Consider the following 13,821-nt stretch of genomic DNA (forward strand, 5'->3'; position numbering starts at 1 on the left):
GCTTATTAGTGATGTTGAATACATTTTCATGGACCTATTGACCATTTGTGTGTCTTCTCTGAGAATATGTCTATTGAGAATCTCTGCCCATTTTTACTTGGATTGTTTATTTGATTATATCAATCCCCTATCAGATATATGATTTGCAAATGTTTTCTCCTGTTTTGATGGTTGCTTTCTCATTTTGTTGATAGTATTTCGGCTTTGCAAAAACTTTTTAGTTTCAGATACTACATGCGTGCATGCTCAGTCGCTTCAGTCATGTCTGACTCTTTGTGACAATATGGACTATAGACTGCCAGGTTCTTCTGTTCATGGGATTCACCAAGCAAGAATACTGGAGTGGGTTGCCATCCTCCAGAGGATCTTCCTGACCCAGGGATCGAACTTGTGTCTCCTGTGTCTCCTGCATTGCAGGTGTATTTTTTACCAACTGAACCACCTGGGAAGCCCAGTTTCACATAGACTCACTCATTAATTTTGCTCTTGTTGCTTGTGCTTTCAGTGTCATAGCCAAAAAGTTATTCCCAAGGCCAACATCAAGGAGCTTTTCCCCTATGTTTTCTCCAAGGACTTTTATAGGCTTTGTTTCTACATTTAAGCTTTAACCCAATTTGAGTTCATTTTTGTGGGTGACCTAAGATGAGAATCCAATTTCATTTTACTCCATGTGGTTTTCCAGTTTTCCCAATGCCATATTTTGAAGACATGATCCTTTCCCTTATTTAGTATTCTCAATCACTGTCAGATACTAGTTGATTGCATATGCAAGGGTTTATTTCTCAGCTCTCAATCCAGTTTCAGTCTTCTTAAATTTTCTAAGGCTTGTTAGTGACCTTTCTATGATCTAAGCTGAAGAATGTTCCATGTGGCCTTGAGAAGAATGTATAGTCTTCTGTTGCTGGATAGAATGTTCTATATATGTCTGTTAGGTTCATTTGTTCTAAAGCTTGGCTCAAGTCCAACATCTCCTTCTTGTTTTACTGTTTTTCAATATATCCATTGTTGACAATGAGGAATTGAATTTCTCTACTATTATTGCATTATTGTCTATCTCTCTCTTTACAGCCGTTAGTTTTTCCTCATATATTTCACTATTCTGATGTAGCATACATATATATGTATGATTATTATATATTCTTGACCTTTTTATCTCTTGTTACCATTTTTGGTTTAAAGTCTATTTTAAATAAGTATCAGTTCAGTCACTCAGTCATGTCTGACTCTTTGCAACCCCGTGGACTGCAGCACACCAGGCTTTCCTGTCCATCATCAACTCCTGGAGCTTGCTCAAACTCATATCCATCAAGTCGGTGATGCCATCCAACCATCTCATCCTCTGTCATCCCCTTCTCCTCCTGCCTTCAGTTTTTCCCAGCATCAGGGTCTTTTCCAAGGAGTCAGTTCTTCACATCAGGTGGCCAAAGTATTGGAGCTTCAACTTCAGCATCAGTCATTCCAAGGAATATTCAGAACTGATTTCCTTTAGGAGTGACTGATTTGATCTCCTTGCAGCCCAAGGGAGCCTCAAGAGTCTTCTCCAACACCACAGTTCAAAAGCATCAATTCCTTGGCACTCAGCTTTCTTTATAATCCAATTCTCACAACCATACATGACTACTGGAAAAACCATAGCTTTGACTGGACGGACCTTTGCTGGCAAAGTAATGTCTCTGCTTTTGAATATGCTGTCTAGGTTGGTCATAACTTTCCTTCCAAGGAGTAAGCATCTTTTAATTTCATGGCTGCAATCACCATCTGCAGTGATTTTGGAGCACAGAAAAAGTCAGCCACTGTTTCCACTGTTTCCCCATCTACTTGCCATGAAGTGATGGGACTGGATGCCATGATCTTAGTTTTCTGAATGTTGAGTTTTAAGCCAACTTTTTCACTCTCTTCTCTCACTTTCATCAATAAGCTCTCTTTAGTTCTTCTTCACTTTCTGCCATAAAGTGCTCAATATATTACTGGAGAATAGTGGAGAAATAACTCCAGAAAAAATGAAAAGACAGAATCAAAGCAAAACAACACCCAGTTGTGGATGTGACTGGTGCTGGAAGTAAAGTCCGATGCAATATTGCATAGGAACCTGGAATGTTAGGTTCATGAATCAGGGTAAATTGGAAGTGGTCAAACAGGAGATGGCAAGAGTGATCAACATTTTAGGAATCAGTGAACTAAAATGGACTGGAATGGGTGGATTTAATGCAGATGACCATTATATGTACTACTGTGGGCAAGAATCCCTTAGAATGAAAGAAGGAAGTCAAGAGATACCTGGAGTAAAAGGCCAATTTGGCCTTGGGGTTACAAAATGAAGCAGGGCAAAGGCTAACAGAGTTTTGCCAAGAGAAAGCACTGGTCATAGAAAATACCCTCTTTCAACAATACAAGAGACAAGTCTACACATGGACATCACCAGATGGTCAATACTGAAATCAGATTGATTATATTCTTTGCAGCCAAAGATGGAGAAGCTCTATACAGTCAGCAAAAACAAAACCGGGAGCAGACTGTGGCTCAGACCATGAACTCCTTATTACCAAATTCAGACTTAAATTGAAGAAAGTAGGGGAAACCACTAGACCATTCAGGTATGGCCTAAATCAAATCCCTTCCAATTATACAGTGGAAGTAACAAATAGATTCAAGGGACTAGATCTGATAGACAGTGCCTGAAGAACTATGGACAGAGGTTTGTGACATTGTACAGGAGGCAGTGATCAAGACCACTCAAGAAATGCCAAAAAGGCAAAATGGTTGACTGAGAAGGCCTTACAAATAGCTAAGAAAAGAAGAGAAGCTAAAGGCAGAAAAGAGAAAGGGAAAGATATACCCATTTGAATGCAGAGTTCCAAAGAATATCAAGGAGAGATAAGAAAGCCTTCCTCAGAGATCACTGCAAAGAAATAGAGTAAAACAATAGAATGGGAAAGACTAGAGATCTCTTCAAGAAAATTAGAGATACCGAAGGAACATTTCATGCAAAAGTGGGCACAATAAAGGACAGAAATGGTATGGACCTAACAGAAGCAGAAGATATTAAGAAGAGGTAGCAAGCATACACAGAACAACTATACAAAAAAGATCTTCACGACCCAGATAACCATGATGGTGTGATCACTCACCTAGAGCCAGATATCCTGAAAGGTGAAGTAAAGTGGGCATTAGGAAGCATCACACAAACAAAGCTAGTGGAGGTGATGGAATTCCAGTTGAGCTATTTCAAATCCTAAAAGATGATGCTGTTAAAGTATTGCACTCAATATGCTAACAAATTTGGAAAACTCAGCAGTGGCCATAGGACTGGAAAAGGTCAGTTTTCATTCCAATCCCAAAGAAAGGCAATGCCAAAGAATGTTCAAACTACCACACAACTGCACTCATCTCACACACTAGCAAAGTAATGCTCAAAATTCTCCAAGCCAGGCTCCAATAGTACATGAACGGTGAACTTCTCAATGTTCAAGCTGGATTTAGAAAAGGCAGAGGGACCAGAGATCAAATTGCCAACATCTGTCGGGTCATCAAAAAAGCAAGAGAGTTCCAGAAATACATCTACTTCTGCTTTACTGACTATTCCAAAGCCTTTGACTGTGTGGATCACAATAAACTGTGGGAAATTCTTCAAGAGATGGCAATACCAGAGCACCTGACCTGCCTCCTGAGAAATCTGTATGCAGGTCAAGAAGCAAGAGTTAGAACTGGACAGGGAACAACAGACGAGTTCCAAATCAGGAAAGGAACATGTCAAGGCTATATGGTCACCCTGCTTATTTAACTTATCTGCAGATTACATCATGCTAAATGCCAGGCTGGATGAAGCACAAGCTGGAATCAAGATTGCTGGGAGAAATATCAATAACCTCAGATATGCAGATGACACCACCCTTATGGCAGAAAGTGAAGAGGAACTAAAAAGCCTCTTGATGCAAGTGAAAGAGGAGAGTGAAAAAGTTGGCTTAAAGCTCAACATTCAGAAAACTAAGATCATGGCATCTGGTCCCATCATTTCATGGCAAATAGACGGGGAAACAGTGGAAACAGTGACAGAGTTTATTTTCTTGGGCTCCAAAATCACTGCAGATGGTAACTGCAGCCTTGAAATTAAAAGACGCTTGCTCCTCGGTAAAGAAGGATCTTTTTTTATTTGTGGGTGGGGTACAGTGGGTCATGCTGTGACCCGGGTCTAGTGATACAGGATACCAAGTGTGGGGGCACATGACAACACTGGGTCTGGAGGTGTGTGCTATCTCTTTGACTGGGGGGTCATAAGGCTTCAACTCTGTAGTCCTTAGTGGACACTGTAGGGGTCACAGTGGCTGCAAAGGCTGTTGAGAATCTTCCTCAGTGACTTCTCCAGGTCTGGTAGCCAGGTACCTTGGCAGGCAATGGTGATGCCCACAGCTAGTGGTAGGCACACAGTTGTCTGCAGTAACCAGCTTTAGTTTCCTACATAGTGGCAAAAGCCAGTTCCAGACACACACACAGAGAAGGAACCCAAGGCAGGCAGCAAGGCCAGGGTCAAGTATGGACTCATTGGCAGCTACCAGGGCCCTGTATGTTAGCACTCTTCATTGGCTGCACCATTTCCCTCTAGGCGTGAGTACTACAGAGAGGCTGATGATGAGCATCAGGCTACTGATGGGTAATGCACAGCTGGAGGGGCTAGCCCCAAGCACATGCCCAGTGTAGAGGTCAACCACGGCCCTGGCATCTTGCACTTGTGCAGCCTTAGAGGCCTTAACTGGCTGCCAGTGCAATTCCTGGGCTCCTGCTGGGGAGGGGTCTCAGGCAGCTAACATCATCAAATATGGACACCTGTGAGGCAAAAGCTGCTGAAATCTGCAGGGGCTGTTTGAAGAGCAGGCCACTGTGAACCGTGATCACTCCTGCTGCATGGCTGAAACTGGCACCCCTATTTTTTTTCTCTGTTCTTGCCGTCTCTGTATTTTTCTACTTTGCCAGTCTGAGTGGGATAAAACTGAAGCAGGACCTTTATGCAGTGTCTTCTTAAAACTGGAGAAGCCAGTGGTTCAGCCTGCTCATCCTTCCCTGGCAAGGAGAATTCTGTCTGGCTAGGACATCCCCTCTTGTCACTGAGCAGTGCTGGCTTGAGTGCTGGGTTGATGTAGGTTAAAGGGAACTTTCTTTCTTCTTTTCTTGTGAGGTTTTTCTCAAGTTTTTGTTCCACTGTCTTGCTAAAGTTTCTTATATAGTCCATATATAGAGCTCCCAGAGATGTATTTCTTTGCAATTAATAGGCAATTGCTGGTCTTTGTGAGGGAAATAGAGACTGGGTCTCCCATGTTGCCATTTTGATTACATCACTAGCCCAAGGACATCACTGATAAATAAAGACCATTTATTTGTTCTGGATTCTAGACCAGTGTTGCAACAGGAAGAAGGGTAAATCTGTGGTTGAATATCTGTCCTCTCCTAGAAGGTGGAATCCATGAGTGGCAGATATATGGGAAGTTGAATCTCTGTAAACCAATCTGAATTCTACTTGGGAGTTTTTGTTTATTTGCTTGTTTGTTTTTTAACTGAAGAAGCTATTATCATTCCTGCTTCACATCTCTTTCCTTGGACAATGCATCTTGATAGGCTCTGGGGGCAGACAACCTAGTTTGCATACTAGCTCTGACCCCTATCACTGTGTGACTTTGGATAACACCTAGCTTCAAATTTCTCAGCTATAAAATGGGGAATAAAAATGAGATTGCTATGAGGATTAAAAGAAATAATGCACATGGAGTACTTAGTGTTTGGTACACAGCAAGAGCATAATGAATGTTTGGCTACCTGATGCAAACAGCTGACTCATTAGAAAAGACCCTCATGCTGGGAAAGATTGAGGGCAGGAGGAGAATGCAGCGACAGAGGATGAGATGTTGGATGTCATCACCGACTCAAGGAACATGAATTTGAGCAAACGCCAGGAGACAGCGAAGGACAGGGAGGCCTGGCGTGCTGCAGTCCATGGGGTCTCAAAGAGCTGGACACGACTGAGCAGCTGAACAACTACAGCAGCGTAGTCACAGGGTTCTTACCAGAGAAAAGCAGGAGATCAGCGAGGGCAGAAGATATGCTGCTGACTTTGAAGATGCGGGAATGGGGCCTGGAGCCAAGGAATCTGAGCAGCTTCTAGAAGCTGGAGAAGACCAGGAAACAGATTCTCTCCTAAAATCTCCAGAAGTAACACAGGCCTGCAGATCCATTTAAGACTTTTGACCTCCTGCTGCTGCTAAGTCGCTTCAGTCGTGTCCAACTCTGTGCGACCCCTGAGACAGCAGCCCACCAGGCTCCCCCGTCCCTGGGATTCTCCAGGCAAGAACACTGGAGTGGGTTGCCATTTCCTTCTCCAATGTATGAAAGTGAAAAGTGAAAGTGAAGTCGCTCAGTCGTGTCCGATTCTGAGCGACCCCATAGACTGCAGCCTACCAGGCTCTTCCGTCCATGGGATTTTCCAGGCAAGAGTACTGGAGTGGGGCGCCATTGCCTCCTCCGTTTGACCTTCAGAACATAAAATAATAACTTTGGTTGTTTTAAGCCACTAAATTTGTGGTAATTTCTTACAGCAACAATAGGTAACTAATACACACATTTGTCTTTTCTCTAAAAAGTGGAAGATCTAACCCTACTGGGCCTGGATCCTCAAGTAGAAAATGTCTGGGTAAGTCCTTGATTGTTGGTCTGGGTTCTTTGCCATCGTACCCACTTGGTTCGGTTACGTCTGACAGGTCTCTGCTGAGGCCCTGAGTCTGGGGCCTCAGGTTCACACAATGCCATAAACAAACCTGATCCATTGCCAGTAGTGGTAGTTTATCAACAAGCAGTTAGCTCTCCCAGTCTCAAGTCTGTGAGTTTTATTTTTCCCAGTCTCAAGTCTGTGAGTTTTATTCTCTACAGTTTTGACCCTTCCATCTGGGCAATGGGCGTGTTTGGAGCCAGGGAGGGAAGTGTGTTTTAAGGAGACTGTGCTAGGATCCTCCAAAGATCATCCTCAAGCCTTTATAATAACAGTAGCTCTGTATATGATCTTGGATGGTGCAAAGCTGCTGAGATGCCTTTGGCCCTGCCTCAGGGGACGTTCTTCCTCAGCCACTTTCATCTCACCTTGTGCTTAATTGTAAGGCAATCAGCCTCCCTGCTTCAGGGCTCCCCGTCTGTCTCCTGTTTCCACACCATTACCCTGGGAAATGCCTGGCTCCCCATTTCCAGCTCCAGTCTCTGACAGTTTCAGCCTCTCCTCTCAGCCCACATCTCTCACTTGAGCACTGAGACATGAAGACTGACAGCCACTAGAGAATTGCACAGCCTGTCCCCGATTTAAGCCATTTAAAATGCATTTCTGTTCCATAAAATCCATTTCTTTAATTCTGTGCCCCTACCTCTTTGAAAGATGGTAACCCTAGGGAGGAGAAGAAATTAGCCAGGGAGGAGAAGTTCAGATGTGGTAATATTTTAATTGCTCATTCCTTTAACACATTAGTCACATTCATTAAGTACGATTAATTTTCAGGCTTTGTTGAAAACCATATCAGTTTCCCCATCAGTCACACATCCATCTCTTGCCAGGTGAGCTGCTGCAGTGGCACAAAGCACTCCCCCTTTTTACACTCTGATTGCACAGTTTCATTCATTCATTCGAAGGATTTTTTCCAGTGGCTTCTATATGCTAGATAGTGTTGTGTGCCAGCTCTAGGCAATAAAGCAGTGAACAAAATAAATAAATGTGTCTTTTAGGACCTTACATTCTAGTGCAGGAAGAAAAACAACAAATAAACATATACAATATGCCAGATGGTGGTGTATTCTATGGAGAAAAGAAAACAGGACTAGGGGAAGAGAGTACCAAAATGGCAGGAGCAGGTCAAAGGTTTAGAGAGATAACTCAGTCCAACCATATAAAGGGAGAGATATATCTCAGGATGGACATAAATTTGAGCAAACTCCAGGAGACAGTGGACAGAGCGCCTAATGTGCTACAGTCTATGGGGTTGCAAAGAGTCAGACATAACTTAGCAACTGAACAGTTGTTCAACTGCCAAGTCTTGTCCAACTCTTTGTGACCCCATGGACTGCAGCACGCCAGATTTCCCTGTCCATCACCAACTCCTGGAGTTTGCTCAAACTCATGTCCATCGCGTTGGTGATGCCATCCAATCATCTCATCCTCTGTCATCCCCTTCTCCTCCTGCCTTCAATCTTTCCCAACATCAGGGTCTTTTCCAAGGAGTCAATTCTTCACATCAGGTGGCCAAAGTGTTGAGTTTCAGCTTCAGCATCAGTCCTTCCAATGAATATTCAGGACTGATTTCCCTTAGGAGTGACTGGTTTGATCTCCTTGCAGCCCAAGGGACATTCAAGAGTCTTCTCCAACACCACAGTTCAAAAACATCAAATCTTCAGTGCTCAGCTTTCTTTATAGTCCAATTCTCACATCCATACATAACTACTGGAAAAACCATAGCTTTGACTAGATGGACCTTTGTTGCAAAAGTAATGTCTCTGCTTTTTAATATGCTGTCAGGATGGTCATAGTTTTTCTTCCAAGGAGCAAATGTCTTTTAATTTCAAGGCTGCAGTCACTATCTGCAGTGATTTTGGAGCCCAAAAAAATAAACTCTGACACTGTTTTCATTGTTTCCCCATCTATTTGCCAAGAAGTGATGGGACTGGATGCCATGATCTTAGTTTTCTGAATGTTGAGTTTTAAGCCAACTTTTTCACTCTCCCTTTCACTGTCACTTTTATCAAGAGGCTTTTTAGTTCTTCTTCACTTTCTGCCATAAGGGTGGTGTCATATGTGTGTCTGAGGTTACTGATATTTCTCCTGGCAATCTTGATTCCAGCTTGTACTTCATCCAGCCCAGCATTTCATATGATGTACTCTGCATAGAAGTTAAATATACAGCCTTGAAATACTCTTTTCCCAATTTGGAACCAGTCTGTTTTTCCATGTCCAGTTCTAACTGTTGCTTCTTGACCTGCATACAGATTTCTCAGGAGGCAGGTCAGGTGCGCTGGTATTGCCATCTCTTTAAGAATTTTTCACAGTTTGTTGTGATCCACACAATCAAAGGCTTTGGCATAATCAATAAAGCAGAAGTAGATGTTTTCCTGGAACTCTCTCACTTTTTTGATGATCCAATACATGTTGGCAATTTGATCTCTGGTCCCTCTGCCTTTTCTAAATCCAGCTTGAACATTGAGAAGTTCACCGTTCATGTATTGTTGGAGCCTGGCTTGGAGAATTTTGAGCAATACTTTGCTACTGTGTGAGATGAGTGCAGTTGTGTGGTAGTTTGAACATTCTTTGGCATTGCCTTTCTTTGGGATTGGAATGAAAACTGACCTTTTCCAGTCCTCTGGCCACTGCTGAGTTTTCCAAATTCATTAGCATATTGAGTGCAATACTTTAACAGCATCATCTTTTAGGATTTGAAATAGCTCAACTGGAATTCCATCATCTCCTCTAGCTTTGTTCGTAGTGATGCTTCCTAAGACCCACTTGACTTCACACTCCAGGATGTCTGGCTCTAGCTGAGTGATCACACCATTGTGGTTACCTGAGTCATGAAGATCTTTTTTGTCCAGTTCTTCTATGTATTCTTGCTACCTCTTCTTAATATCTTCTGCCTCTGCCAGGTCCATACCATTTCTGTCCTTTATCGTGCCCATGTTTGCATGAAGGTGGCCTCCTTCCCCACAGCTGAAAGCCGCCCCCGCCCCCACGAGGAGAGGAGGCACTGCCGCCGTGTCCTGACCCGGCTCCCCCACAGTAGAGGTTCAGTCTGATTACTGCGTTTCTTTTGAGGCCAAACATCGTGACCCACTGCTGCTGCCTCCTGGGAAAAATGGAGGCTGAGCCCAAGTCCTAACTTGAAGAGAGCAGAAAAACTTCCAGTCTTGCACGTTCATGAATGAAAAGATGGTGCAGTAGAAGGATGTGCACTCATCTTCTCCTGCAAGAACTCCAAAATATATTTTTTTTAATATTTAGTTTTAACCTGGCTTTTTCACTCTGATCCTTCACCCTCATCAAGAGGTTCTTTAGTTCCTCTTCGCTTTCTGCCATTAGAGTGGTATCATCCACATATCTGAGGTTGTTGATTTTTCTCCTGGCAATCTTGATTCAAGATTGTAACTCATCCAGCATGCCTTTTCTAATGATGTGCTCTGCACATAAGTTAAATAAACAGGGTGACAATAAACAGCCTTGTCGTACTCCTTTCTCAATCCTGAACCAGTCAGTTGTTCCATACAAGGTTCTAACTGTTGCTTCTTGACTGACATACAGGTTTCTCAGGACACAAGTAAGAGGGCCTGCTATTCCCATCTCTTTCAAGTTTTCAATTGAATAGTAACAAAAATACCTCGGGAAAAATATGCTTCATGTATCTACCAAATGAATATTGAAAACCTCCTACGGCTTCACTGATAGCTCAGGTGGTAAAGAATCTGGCGCAATGCAGGAGACCCCAGTTCAATTTCTGGGTCAGGAAGATCCCCTGGAGAAGGGATAGGCTACCCGCTCCAGTATTCTTGGGCTTCCCTTGTGTCTCAGCTGGTAAAGACTCTGCCTGCAATGCAGGAGACCTGAGTTTGATCCCTAGGTTGGGAAGGTCCCCTGGAGAAGGCAAAGGCTACCCACTCCAGTGTTCTGCCCTGGAGAATTCCACGGACTGTAGTCCATGGGGTCGCAAAGAGTCAGACACAGCTGAGCGACTTTCACTTTCACTAGATGCTCGGCCCTGACCTGGAGGGGCTCGTGGCTCGTGGCTTGCAGCGGGAGACGGCCATGCTGTGGGCCAGGCATGTGGCACACAATGAGAAAATGCCAATAGGTGCATAGACCAAGGGGAGCAGAGGCTCTGAAGCAGGAGGGCTCAGAGAGTGCATCCTGAGAGGGGTTGTGAGCCTCGCCCCGAAGATGCAAGAGAACACCAGCAGGTGGAAGAGCAGGTGGAGCGGGTGCTTCCCTGGTCCTGCCTGTCTGCCCTTCTCAGAGCTCCAAGGCCAGTCCCTGACTTCCTTGAACTGAAGGCTCTCCATTGCCCATCCTGCAAGCCAAAAGTGCAAGGGAATAACCAGTCTGGCCCACCCTAGCCCTCCAACAATGACTGATAGCCCCTCACTGCCTTCTTTTGAGAGAGGCCTCTGAGGGTATGTTGTACATTGCCCTCTGTGTTCCTCAGTGGAATTCAGCCCTACTCACATGCCCCCACCCCAGCTATCCTGGTGTGATAACTGCATGATTACACCCTCCTTCCTAACTTCCTCCCTGCTTTGCTGGTGTTCTATCCACCTCCCAGACCGACAACTTGTCTTCTGCCGATTGTCTTGGGCTCGGCTTCTGTGGGAAGGGGGAAGGTAGAGAGGACCTCACGTTCCCAGAATGAGGGTGGTTTCAAGTGGACAGAATAGAAGCTAGGTCGGAGAGGACGGGTTTGGGGACACAGAGATTGGGACCTTTATTTATTTTCTATTGTGTAACAAATACCACACACTAAACCACTCAAATAATGCCCACTTATTACTTCTCAGTTTCTATGGGGCAGGAGTCTGGGCACAGCTAGTTGGGCCCTCTGCTCAGGTTTCCACCAGATGCAACCAAGGTGTCAGCCAGGGCTACGATCTCACTTGAGGTCCAGAGTCCTCTTCCAGGCTTGCCGAGTGTCAGCAGAACCACATCCCTGTCGTTGGAGGCCTGAGGCCAGCGCAACTGGAGGCCAGTCAGTTCCCTGTCATGCAGCCCTCTCTACAGCAGAGCAAAGGGTTCAGCCTCAAGAGGAGAATCTCTCTCCTTACATTTCTCTGACCCCTTCGATCTCTGACTTCTAGACTGATTAGGTCAGGCTCACTCACACCCTAGGGGAGGACTCTGTACCAGGCCTTTACATCAGGGGTGGGAATCTTGGGAGCCTTCTTAGACTTCTGCCTACCCCACTACCTCACTGTGAAGAGCCTTGCACACTTAATTAAGAAGCTCAGGCTTTCTTTCTCCAGGAAGGGGAACCATGAGGGCCAGTAAGCTTGGAAACAGCATGGAGATGGTGCTGTCTCATTGTCCATGTGCTTGCTGTGAGCCCCGCAGTGACTCCAAGACAGTGAGCAAACGTGTTCCCACGTGGGCGTACTTAACACATGGCCCACTTTGTCTTCCAAACAACCACACTTTTGCATCATGTCAGGGCTTCCTCTCCACTCCTGGCAGACTGGAGAGAACATGGGGAGAGGGAGGCATAGGATAAACAGTTTTGATGGAGAATTGTACATTTTCTGGAGGGAAGGATGCATTTGGAGAGGTAGGGTAAGTTGAAGGGGTTACCTCTGGAAAGCCTCAGGCAGCCCATGGAAGACAGAGAGACTGCTCACGTAGAGAATCTTCCTCCTCCCAGCTCCTCCTCCCTCTGCCCCAGTGGTATCATGGCTCTGTACTTATGGTCATCATGCTCCCAAGCACCAAGTTCTGAACCTACTCAGCTTGGACTCAACTCAAAACCTCTGTGAAGCTTTGCCTGTCACTCAGGAGAAGCTGCTGCCAGATCCCATATTGCAGAGAGAGACTCAGCAGAGGCCCCTTCATCCTGGAAGAACTAGGCCCCTTGAGTATCCATGACATCCCTGGGCATCTCTAAATGTCTAGAATATGAACTAGAAAAGCAGGAGGGAGATTCAGGCCCACCCAGGATCCCTGCAGGATCTGCACACACAGTTTGTCAATATTTCCCCTTCAAATTTATGCTCAGAAAACACTGAGGGGAGTTAAATCCAACCACTAGTTTGTCCAGCATTGCCATTGGAATAATAAATGTATATGTTAAATAAAATATTTTATTTGTACTTGTTTCAAAATTGATGGATACAAGAAAGATGATTGTAAAGTGCTTGGTATTTAATTTGTATTCCAAGGTAATTGTGAAGGCAGCACCCATTTGTAATTTCAAAGGTCCTTTTACCCTTGAATCTTAAAAGCATAATAGAAACAAAAATAAGTTATAAAACTTCCATGAAAAAAATTAAGCATGCTTCATGATTTTGAAGCTCCACTTGAGTTTGTCTATTCACTTGCTTTTCAAATATATTCACCTATTTTTCCTAAAATTCTTTTTAACAAAGGAAGGAAAATTCTGTGGCAGGTAGAGTCACACACCAGAATAAAAGGGCAAACCTCCAGCATCCTAAGAAAAGCTCAATACCACCTTCTGTCTCTAGATGATGATAATTAAATCAGATATCCCATAATAAGGTGTGCTGATTAATAGATTATTTGATTACCAAGTATAAGTGTACCTGCATCAATACAATTGCCTAAAAGCTCTAAATTAGAAGATGTGCAATAAAGTATAACTGAAAGTTTGTAAGAATCGGTAGTTTTAATTGTAAGGAATGATTAATTGATCATTCAGATAGTATTGATCTACAACTTTTTGTAATTCTTTGAAATTTGATTTGTCAAATTTGAGTCCAAATAACTGATAATCTGTCCTACTAATGGAAGAGCTGGAAGGGACTGGAATGATAAAGGATGAAAGGCTAGAACCACAGACACAAAGGCCTAAGCTCCTCTAATCCCCCTGTCGCACCACTGTGGGTCCTCATCTGGAGGCCTTTTGTCCCCACACTCAGTCCTCTCCCTGCAAAAACTCCACAAGCCCAGGGAGCCCTGCGGGCTCACGCAGACCTGGGCAAGTGTCCAGCCTCTGCCTCTCATTCTATGTCCCCTTGCCTCAGTCTTCTTAAGCAGATGGGGGTTAGAAGGGGAGAGCTTTGTGATATGGCAGTGCTATGTGCTGATTACCCTGAGCTCCT

Source organism: Bubalus kerabau, chromosome 17 (assembly GCF_029407905.1).
Source record: "Bubalus kerabau isolate K-KA32 ecotype Philippines breed swamp buffalo chromosome 17, PCC_UOA_SB_1v2, whole genome shotgun sequence".
Taxonomy (NCBI): Eukaryota; Metazoa; Chordata; class Mammalia; order Artiodactyla; family Bovidae; genus Bubalus; species Bubalus kerabau.